We start from the raw sequence: 11,540 nt of genomic DNA, 5'->3' as shown, positions 1-11,540 counted from the left end.
TCAATTAATCGAAAAATACCTGTAATAAAAAAATATGTTTAAATACAGAATGTGACCTAATAAATTCAAAGTTTGAATGAGGTATCATTCAATATAAGATCTGGCCATTTTCTCAACAAGTGCGGCGGTATATCTAGCTTTGACGTAAACACGTGTTGCAAAATGTCTTAAAAGAATCTTAACCTAAGTTGCGTCTTATTCACACCTGGGAGCTCCTGCCATCCTGGACAGCCGATGGCGTCGGTGTCAATTTTTTTACTGTATTTCGTAGCACTTACTTAAGCAACAGCCCTATAAAACGTATTACACTCACTGCTTTGTGTGGGTGAAGAAGATCCGGAAGACCCTTAATGCGATGGATAGATTCTGTCAGTGCTGATACATCCACACTATGGATACCAAACTACAAGACAAAAGCAGCAGACAGACAGAAATAGAGGACACGAAATAGATTCTGCCAAGGATCATTCAGGGTTGTCGAGCTTTTTTTTTTTTTTTTTTAATTTATATATGAATTTACTAAGTCCATTTTTCTGGAGGGAGATGACATGAACTGTGATTGTGGAGAGGTGAAGGATGAACCTCATCTGCTGCGGTGTCCACAAATGCAGTTAACTTGTGATGATAAAGATTTGAGGATGGCCACTGATAAGGCCATATCTGTCGCTGCACACTGAAGTGGCAAGGTCTTAAGTCTGGATCCAATAAGTAAGTAAATAAGCTCTTTTACAAATGGTGAATACAAACAGGTAAAATTAAAATAAAATACAAGTAAAGAAAATCAAAGCTTAGACAAAAAATTAAATAATAATTAATGCCTCTACCCAAATTTGACCACACAACCGAGTTTTGCACGCAACTACACTGGCCCAGTATCAGGCATAGAAAAAACACTCATATTCTATCACTTCTTCACAATATTTTAAATAATCTCACTTCGCCTGTTTATCTGAGAGAGCTGTTTCAACCTCTTTCACAACACGGACTATCTCTTCGTTCTAGTAATGAGAGAACCCTTTTTAATACCCTGTCATCGCTCTTATTTTCTTGCCTCCTCTTTCACAGTAGTAGCCACTCGATTGTGGAATAATCTACCCACCAATGTTAGAGACCCCCCTTCTTTATTTACATTTGAGTAAATATTAAAATGTCACTATCTAAATATTTAAATTGTTCCTTTATCCTTCATCTTTCCTTCCCATCCCCTCTCCTCTCTTCATAGTATTGTGTTAATTTTTTTATATATTTTTATTTTGTTAATCTTTGTTTTTAATATTTGTATAAAATTGAGATTCAATATGTTTATGTATTTGTAATTTTCTCAAACTGAACGGTTCGGGTAGGTAGGAAGAAATTGATTTAAGGCAATATGCCCACCCTTATAATATACATGTATGTATATTGTAAATGTATATAAAGAGTTTTTTTTAAAAAACGTATTAGTAAAGTAACTTTATTTTCTGCTAGCAAAATACGTTAATTAAAGGTAAGTTAACAGATGATTTATGATGATGAGGATGATTTGGCAAAACAGACGAACGCGGAATCGATAAGGAAAAAGTGGAGAGTGCTAGGAAGTAAATGGTAAAAATAAGAATAACGATTATTTTTGCATCAAATTTACACATGTCTATCAATTTAAGTGTCATAAAAGAAATAATCTCCAACTATGTTTGGTCTTTAATTTATAGCAGGAAGTCATGGTATTTTTATTAGGCAAAGGTATCAACATGTACTTGTACATTGAACGTAATTCTAGGAAGGCCGTGTAACGGATAAAAAATAAACAAAAAAGAATCTATGTCAGGAGTTAAACTGAAGATTGGCAGCTGCTATATTTTCTAGTTCTCTGCCCACCCTTTGGCAGTATTATTTGGATATGTTAACGTGAGTAATGTGAAAACTTTCACACCGGATACTATTGTTAAAGAAAAGGAAAGATCCTGTTATTATGATATATAATAATGTCATGAATCATAGTGAACAATAAAATGTATTGAAACCCAATTAAGATGTTTGGTTCATCTGATGTAAGCGTGGGTGTCGAAAGTTAGTATATTTTTAACAGTACACGATGACGCAAGAAATAAACACTACTTAATATACATATATTTGAAGCAATTACTTTAAGGTTTTTTATTATAATAAAAGAATAAAACAATTTTGTTTTTAACCACTTTTTTTTCTTTTCTACCGATCAGTAAATAAGCTTCTTTATCAAGTTAAACTTAACTAATGAATGATTTATTTATTTACTAATATACATGCAACGCGGTGCCTTTAACCTTAAAAAGATACACATTAAAAATAATATAAAAACTTCAATGTAATGTGAAAAACTTAAAAATTAAACTAAAAAGTATTATGTTACATAAATACTATATATAACAAAGCAGTTTTGTATAAAGAACATATTTAGATATAAAATAATAATTAAACAATGTGTGCAGATAACATTTGAAAAGGAAAAGAATTTATATTTTTTTTTTCTTTACGGGGTGGGGGTACATAATATAAGTATATTAAATACAAAAAAAAACATTTTATTATAATACATAAGTATACATGTAAATATGGTACACAATATTACCCATACAAAAGTAAACATAGAAAGCACGATAATCTAAAAATGTAAATTACCTAATTGAATTCTCTTTCTTTTTTAAATAAATTCTATTTTTTATATCAATATTGTGCTTCGTATGGAACTAATAAATAAAGTTTCTTTGTCGTATCAGGATAGGAAGCGCAATTTGAGATGGATTTGCTCAAAACTAGACAAAAGTGGACTAAAAGAAATATGGTTTATTTGTTTATTTAATTATTTAATTTTTTAGATTTTCAACTGTCCGATTTTATTCTTAGCATGAAGAATTTTCAACCCTGTGTCTTAATTGAAAATATGTTTATTTTCTATCTACACAGAAAATTATAATACAAAATAATCAAAAAATTATTAATTTGAGTGTATCAACAACAAAATTTCTAAATATAAAGAAAAAATCTCGGTTTAAATACAAATTTATAAACTTTAAAGGCAATTGTTTTGATTTCAATTGTCATTCAAGTATCCTTTTTATGAGCACTGAAAACCAACATGATGTCATGCAGAAAGCTCAGAATAGGGGAATGAGGACGATTGTCTAGGGTTCGCGACGTGGACGCCTAAGAGTTGAACTAATCATTAGTGTTACCGGTGGAATGCAACTGGGTATTCGCAGTATTTAATAGAATCACACCATCTAACAAGGTGTGGCTCACTGCGACCTTACTGACGGTTCAAACCCGAACAATATATAATATATTGCGTTTAAATGTTTAATAACCCAATGTAAAAATGCTAGTGCCTCTCTGTGAACCAAATATAAATATAAATTTCGTTTGTGTTAGAAGGCAAAAATATATATTTTTTAAACTTATTCTAATGCACACCCAGAGGTTATTTAAGATTTTTATGGACTTTCCTTTTTATGAGAATATTTAGTGCGACGAAAAAATTGGATAAATACTTTTTTACATTAGATTTAGAATTAGAACATTTTATTTTGGGACGATGTTTCTTGAAAACGTATGAAAAAAAATATAAAAGTGGTTTGAATAAAACGAAGTAATTTGAAACGTCAAAGGTCCAGGTTAACAATAACCAATCAAAAAAGCGTTATTTTGTTTAGATACATTTTTGGTTTTCTGGTAGCCATGTTTTCATCGTTTAACCTGTTTTAACAGAAACGGAATTTTCCTTTTAAATGCAAAGAAAACTCACCGGTTTGGACTTGTTACGTCACGGGCAGAGTAATTTAAAAATTGCTAAACTTAAGAAAATCATGGCAATGATAATACGATACATGAGAATAAAAAATACTTTGAAATTATCTAACTTACTTATTTTTTAAACATTTAAAAATACATGAGGGTACTACTTGCAAACCCGACAAAATCCAAGATCTAAAAAAAGTGATACTTTTATTAAAACATAATATTTTGAATGTTTTTTTTTACGATAACATTGTCAGTTAAAAATACGGCTTTATTTGTAAGAACTTGACTTCTAAATTATCGGGTTTGTTGCAAACATTGCAAACTCTACTTAAGTATTATTAAGTTGGATTTAATCAAATTAAATTTATTATTTCACTAATGTTTCTTGAAATAATCATCCTTATGTTAACACTGCTTATCTTTAAAATATTTACTGTTTAAAATAAAAAAAAACAAGTTTCAAAAAAAGTTGAAGTGAAGTATTCTATCAGTTTTTTGTGATTTGCTCAAAATAAAGAAAGATTGATTTTGCCGGGTTTGCAAATAGTACCCTCACATATAGGAAATATAAAATAAATGTGTAGTTTAGACACTCTATCTGGATACGGTTAGTTAGATTTCACGCAAAACCACTGCATCCATTGACACACCACATAGTAATGTTAGCATAAGGAGTACCTGTATTGCATACTGATTTATTGCAACCGTTCGGTGGCAGTGATATTTTTTTTCTTACGGAGCCGCTTAGCGGCAATTTTGATTTTGTCTGCTGCCACTCTGAATAAAAAAATAACATATGGTCCAGGGAGCCCAATCTCTTTTAGTATGAACAGAACTTATATTTTATGCCGTACTTTCCCATCAAAAGGAAGTAGTGTTGCTAACCCCTAGGTGTTTTATTCATTGTAGATGTTCAGAGTAAAATTAAATATCTAAAAATCAAATTATTAAATTTATTATGCTGGATAAGAGGACATGCTGGTATCGTAGGAAATGAGAGAGCAGATGAAAAAGCAAGAACCGCAACTTGTAAAATAACGGCACCTTTATTCTCAGAATTTCCCTTTAGCTTTTCTAAACGATGTATAAAACAAAATACCCAGCAGCGTTGGTAAGGTCATTACCGCGCTTCTTCTACAAATAAAATCACTAAAATGTTTCCCCAACGCTGGCTGATGCAGCAAACTTCCGTCGTCATCACCAAAGCACTTTCGAAACGATCCAAATTTTTACCGGACGCGGAGCTATGAGAAGTTTTTATTAAGGAATGTAGGTTAAATAGGTTTAAATTAAGGAATGATGATTATTATCCATGCAATGATATTTCTTCACAGAGTATCGAACATCTGTTATTTCAGCTTTTATGCTTGGAATATGCTCATGAGTATGAATGAAAGTATCCGCCGAAGAATCTCCATATAATTTGCTAAACTTACTGTTAAAGGGGCGCATAGAAAATATTAGAGTTCAATTATAATCGCGATAGATGAAATTGAACAAATGAATTTTTAAAAGAGTGACTTGTTTATTGACAGAAAAAACATTGCTTAAGTGAAACAGATATAAAGATTCATGGCCATTTAAATAATTTTGGGTATGTACAAGAATGTACTTTCACTTAACAAAGATTAAAAGCTAAAGTAAAATCACTCTTAAGAGGAAAAACAATGGCTAAGAATTTGGATGAAAATTTGAGCATTTAATTCAATCGGTATTCATTATTTTTTCATCTGTTTTAAAGAAACTCGCAGTTCAATATGAAAATATCACATACTATCGGCCTCGTGGCCTAATGATCAGCGCGTTTGCCTACCATGTGAGAGGTCTCGGGTTCGATTCCCGACAAGGCTGTTATGAAATATTTATTTGAAGAAGGGTGTTACCACGCCAGAATGTTTCATAGTCCCTGGACTGGTACCTGAGGAGTACAAGACAAGCTACGATTGGTGTATCAAAGCAGTTATTTATGCAGTATTAGGTGCGGAAAGGGAAGATGATGATAATTATGATTTAAACATTGTTTTTCTGTTACTCTCTCACAAATGCCTGTCCGATCCACGCGTGATGTCACTGGCTCTCTTTTGTGAGTTATCCTGATTAATGAGTTGTATTGCTGGAAGCCGGAAAACTATCGCAACACTTTATCATTGATTGATGTAGAAGAACTTGTGACGGCATTCAAAGTATTTTATTTTAATTAAATTCTTTTTTACTTTTTTTTTTTCATACATTGTTAAGAAACTCTGCAGTGCAATGTGGAAATATCACTTACTACGAATACCGATAAAAATAATGAAATGGATTAAGAAAAAATAACTGTATTTTCAGTATCAATAAAGACATTATGGAGAAATGTTTTCATGCATAAATTTCAAAATAAAATTGTTAAAAAATATATATCTCCACAAAAACGCGACATATTATTTGGCCTTGACAAATGTAACGACATTTTTTTTAAATTTAAGCGGTCACAAACAAAGCTCAAAATTTAACCGAATCGTGACGTATTAGTAGCTCGGCTAGTACCATGAACCGTTTTCACGGGAATTTAGAATTATATATTTCAAAAAAATATGTTTTTAGTAAGAATAAAATTTTTTTTTTTACTAAGTAGTATTTCATTAATCTTTATTAATTTTAATTTTTAAAAAAAAGAACGTTATTCTCGTTCTCGATTAAATGTTCTTATTTCTACCGTATATAAGAAAAAGAATATATCCAATTTCTTGTAGCCCTGAACTACATATTTGGAGAACTAATAAAATACTAGTTTTATAATTTTACTTCTTTTGCTGTTGATTTGCATAGTTTAAACAATGCTAAATACTCACCTATTCCACGGTTCCACAGTTAGCAAACAAACATGGAAACTTACTTTCTTACTTTAATTGATATAAAGATACTTTTTTAATGTATCTTTATATCAATTAAAATCATTACTCTTTAATCACTTCTTTTCTTAAATACAAATAATGTTATATTTGTTTTACTGTTTATGCTATGATACATCGCATCTGTTACTTCAATATTTTTTTATTTAAACCCTTTATTTGTTGTTAATTTGCTGCATACCTATGTTATAATTTCTTATTTAATTTTTCTTTATTATTTCCTTATTTTCTGCTGTTTTTATTTCACGTATCTATATTTTTTATACTGCGTTCAGGTGTTATGTTTTATTATTATCGTTACAAGATTCTCTTACTTTTTTAACAAATTATTCTTTGGATATTATGTACACAAATGTGTTTTTTTTATATATATATCTAATTTTACCTAATTATTTTTATATGTTTGAATTAAGAAATTTTATATATGAATAAAATAAATGATAAATGAAATGACAAATGATAAAATTATAATTGTTTTTTAATATTATTTTATACTTTGTCAAAGGCGTAATCCTTTAAAATAAATAAATACTATGAATATATGCTGGAAAATTAAGACAAAAAAAACTTTGTAATATATACTGGTTGCAAAAAACCCCAAACGTCGTTTCACGTTTCGACGTACCTACAAACAGTATTGAAAAAATCGTGACTGTAGTACAGTCAGCTTAAACACTTTCGCTGGCGTTTTCCCCTGGAAGGTCATTACCGATGCTGACTGTGAATATATACTGTATTCATATACGCCATGCCGGACTTGGACGCTACGAAGTGAAACAAATAAATTACATTCTGCACTTTTGACTATGGAACGACAGCTGCAGAGAATATTGTGTTTTGCATGAATCAGCCAAGCCGCATTTATTTATTATATTTTTTCCTCATCCCAATATTTTTTTAGAGTTAACTCTTGTGTGGCTGTGATGTCACACTAGTTGACATAGGGCACAAGACTTGATATCTGTCTTATTTTTTTAAACGATAAATTCGTATATTTTGTAATCTTCAAATGAACATTTTCACACCGGATTCGGAAAGTGAAATTTGTATAACTGTGCTGGATGTTAATGCAAAAAATATTTATCCTTGCTTCGCGAAGAATGAATGTCCTCTAATTCAGCAACACATCTATACAGATACCTTATACATAAGAGAGCACGAAGATAAAAGTCGAAGAAGATATAAAGGAAGACAGAGACGCTGTTCTGCGGCGGGTGTTGTCAAATACAGATTCAGTCTTCAGTCGGTTGATGACAGTGATAGGGGACGCACGCACGTAACATGAGCAACGTATTGATAATTTTCAATTTGTTTTGCTTTAATAGGGCTAAATTATATGTTTACTCGTATAAATTATGGAAAAGGAATTATTAAACAGTATAACACCATGTTTTTTTTTTCAAATGTCTAAACTTTAGAATATTCCGTTATTTACTTGTGGTGACACGATGTTACATCACCGCGCGCTAGGGGATTATTTACCACAGTTTTTTAAGAGTTAAAAAAGAACGAACTTTTTTTTTCATTTATTCAATTATTTGTTCATTCAAAATTACACGAATTCACGAATGTATTAAATTTTTTTAGGCCGTGTCTATTTTAAGCCATAATAATTAATAAGGCTTAAAAATACCAAATAAAATAAATTAAATTATAATAGCATGTGATGCCATATAATAACAACCCAGAAAAATAAAGAAAAAATAATAATGAATTAAACAATAAAAATTTTATTCTGTTAAAATAATAAGATTAAAATATTAAAATATAAATTAAACTAATTAAGTTGCATATATTATCAAATGTAAAATAATAGAATCTACGAAATAAACAGAAAATAACACAAAAACATTTTTGAAAAGATAATCAGGATAGGGTTTGTAAAGTAAAAATTAAAGTACTTAATAATATGTTAAATAACAGTGTGTTCTCAATTCCATAATATTAAAATAATTCATAAAATAAATATCAAGAAATTTAAAAAGCAAATAAAAGCATAAAAGAAAAGCAGGAGACTCCTGCAAGACATTTCGTATATTTATATATGGTACTATAAAGCGTGTTTTCCAGATGTTAATCAAAATTTATGTTTTTTTTAATAATTATTATCTGTAGTATTCTTTTATAATATGCCTGCTTTCACTTTCTTTTATATTGCAACCCAATTCAATACAGGGCTCATGGCCTCATAGAGTAAAGGAAACGTTTTTTTTTTGTAAAATAAAAAAAAATGATAAGCAGATTAGTAAATATTTACTAGTTTCGAAATTTAAAAGATTGATTTAAATTATTAAGAAAAGTAAATGAAAGTTTAGGCATTTGCAGGGCTTATGATCTGTCAGTGGCTCGTTTAAGTGGCCACTTAAGACACTGTGTAACATTCTCTGTACTGCCTATGTTTAAATATTTTTTTATTTTTTTTAAATAAAAGAGTTGCCAATTTTTGCCGTGCTTTTTATGTACAAAGCTTATAGTAACTGCAAAAGGTATGTTCCTTCTATTTATTTTACTATAGTGTGAGGATATGGTGGTGGAAACTCATACAGGAGAAGCCGGACTATTGACAGGCATAAGCAGATCTTCCGTTGCACTTTGAGAGCGTTCGGCATTTGGTGGCCTATTTTTATTTATTTCAACAATTACCTTTACTATTTTTACCATGTATGATATTACCTCATGCGATAAGTGCTTATGACTTATTACTGTTACGATATCTTCTAGGTCTTCATCCATACTTTTGCATCGCGCCCCCAGCTGCATTCGCTCTAAGCTGAAAATGGGACAATGCATTGACAAACGAGGAACATCTTGGGGTGCCTCATCATCACATGGACAGCTATTGATTTCTGAGAGCTTAAAACGGTGAAGATAGCTCATAAAACATCCGTGGCCTATAAGGGTTTTAGTCAGTTCGTAGCCGACTTGCTGCGTTTTCTTGAAATCAAAAGCATAAAAGATTGTTGGAAAAAATATGTTTTAACATTCACGTTTCCTCAACTCTTCCATCTGTTGAATTTTGTGAAGTAAAGGAGCTAAAAACTTTATCACGTGGGTGAGATTCATCCGGCTGAACTAATTAACTTATTAGGCAACGCCTGAAAATAAATTTTCAATTGTAGTACCTCTAATACCAGCTAGTTTGATCAACAATGTTTTGAGTATGTCCGAATTTCCTCTCTTTGTTTACAACACAAATTAAGATCTAACAATGGTAGTCAACTGAAATGGCTCAAAATTAGACAGCGGAGAGACTATCACTCCCTCTCACTTCTGTTCAATGTACTTCATAGTCCTAACGCTCCTATATACCTGCGTGAAAAATTTTAACGCCCATCAGTTCATGGCTTACCTCTTCGTTAGAATTCTCAAGGCACTCTCTTAATACCCATCCACAATTCCTCTTTCTTCTCTAACTCATATAGTGTCTATGCGGCTCGGCTGTGGAATCATCTCCCACCCACCATCAAAGATGTTACTACATTATCTCTGTTTAAATCACGTCTGAAAAAACATCTCCTTTCTCTTCCTTAATCTCTCCTCCTTTCTTTATTTTTTTTTCCTCTTTTTTTCCTTTTTCCTTTTGAGTAATACTTTTGTTTTAAGGTAATTTATAAACAAATACGTTTATTTCTATTTTTATATTCTTTTAGCTTTTTAATCTTTTTTTTTTCTATTGAATATGTTCTGTAACTTGAATTGTAAAAATAAAACTTTTATTTTATTGGTTGGTTGGAAAAAATTGCCATTTGGCAATAAGCCCGCCAATGTACAAATAACATTGTGTACAAAAAGTTAAATAAATAAATAACTTCCTTGGTAGAAAATCAAGCCTGTTTATAAACTTTTGTATATACTCAACATTTTGTTGAATTAATGCTCGTATTTGATTATTTGTGTATTTATTTATTAGCGCCTCAAGGATTTTTACATATACAGAAGTAAAACATAATTTATACAAAAAGTACAATTCGAAATAAAAAAATAAATAAACAAATGAAAATCAGAAACTTCGGAGAATATTTTTTTTTATTATTTAATTTTTGATGTTTTTTTTTACAACATACATAAGAGGTAAAACAGAGTATTCAAAATCTAAAGGATAATTACATGCAAGCAATGAAATTCATATTAACACTTTGAGCACCGGCCGAATACACATAGAATTCACCCTGTGCCCGGCCCATTTTTGTGAAATTTCATGCTTTGTGACGGGTTTCTTAAACGTGTAATAATGATAAAAATACTTGGTTAAATCAATTCTCACTTCTCATATTTATTTGAAACGATTTAATAAGTAATTTTGTATGATAGTTTTGTCAACATTGGCCTTTATGGGGAGCCGCATTGCAATGTTCGCATAAATACCTACAGCATCTCACTCCTTTGTTTGTGCTTTGTATCCTGAAGCCGTGTAAACACGTGACTATAATAATCACGCGTTGTGTCCCGGTCCCATGTTTTTACTTAGTTTACCCGCAGCCAAAAATTACTAATTAAAGTCACTAGATGTCAATAAAATGTACTTTTGTAGCTGGTAAATCACGTGAAAACACGGGACCGGGATACGAAGTGTTGTTGTTGAAAAATCCCACAAAGCCATGGCCTGTTCGAGGGTATACAAGAAAATTTTAATGAATTTTTGCTTCTATAATAAAATGACAGTTAATTTTTTTTTGTGTAACATAATGCCCCAATGTCCAGAATGTGTAGATTAGTCAATTCATCACACGACTTGGAATTTTTTGGGATAGATTTTCCGGCTTTTCGTAGATCTCTTCGCGACTTAACAGTGTGGGATGAAGTTGGATTGGCATGGTTTAGCTCAAAGTTTTTGGTCTTTCGTTTTTTTTAATATATTGTTTACTATTATTGTTTTGCCCTTGTTTGTCT

Source organism: Micrasema longulum, unplaced genomic scaffold (genome assembly GCF_059751315.1).
Source record: "Micrasema longulum isolate JH-2025_06_02 unplaced genomic scaffold, ASM5975131v1 h1tg000274l, whole genome shotgun sequence".
NCBI classification, from domain to species: domain Eukaryota; kingdom Metazoa; phylum Arthropoda; class Insecta; order Trichoptera; family Brachycentridae; genus Micrasema; species Micrasema longulum.
This window is presented reverse-complemented; position numbering follows the sequence as displayed.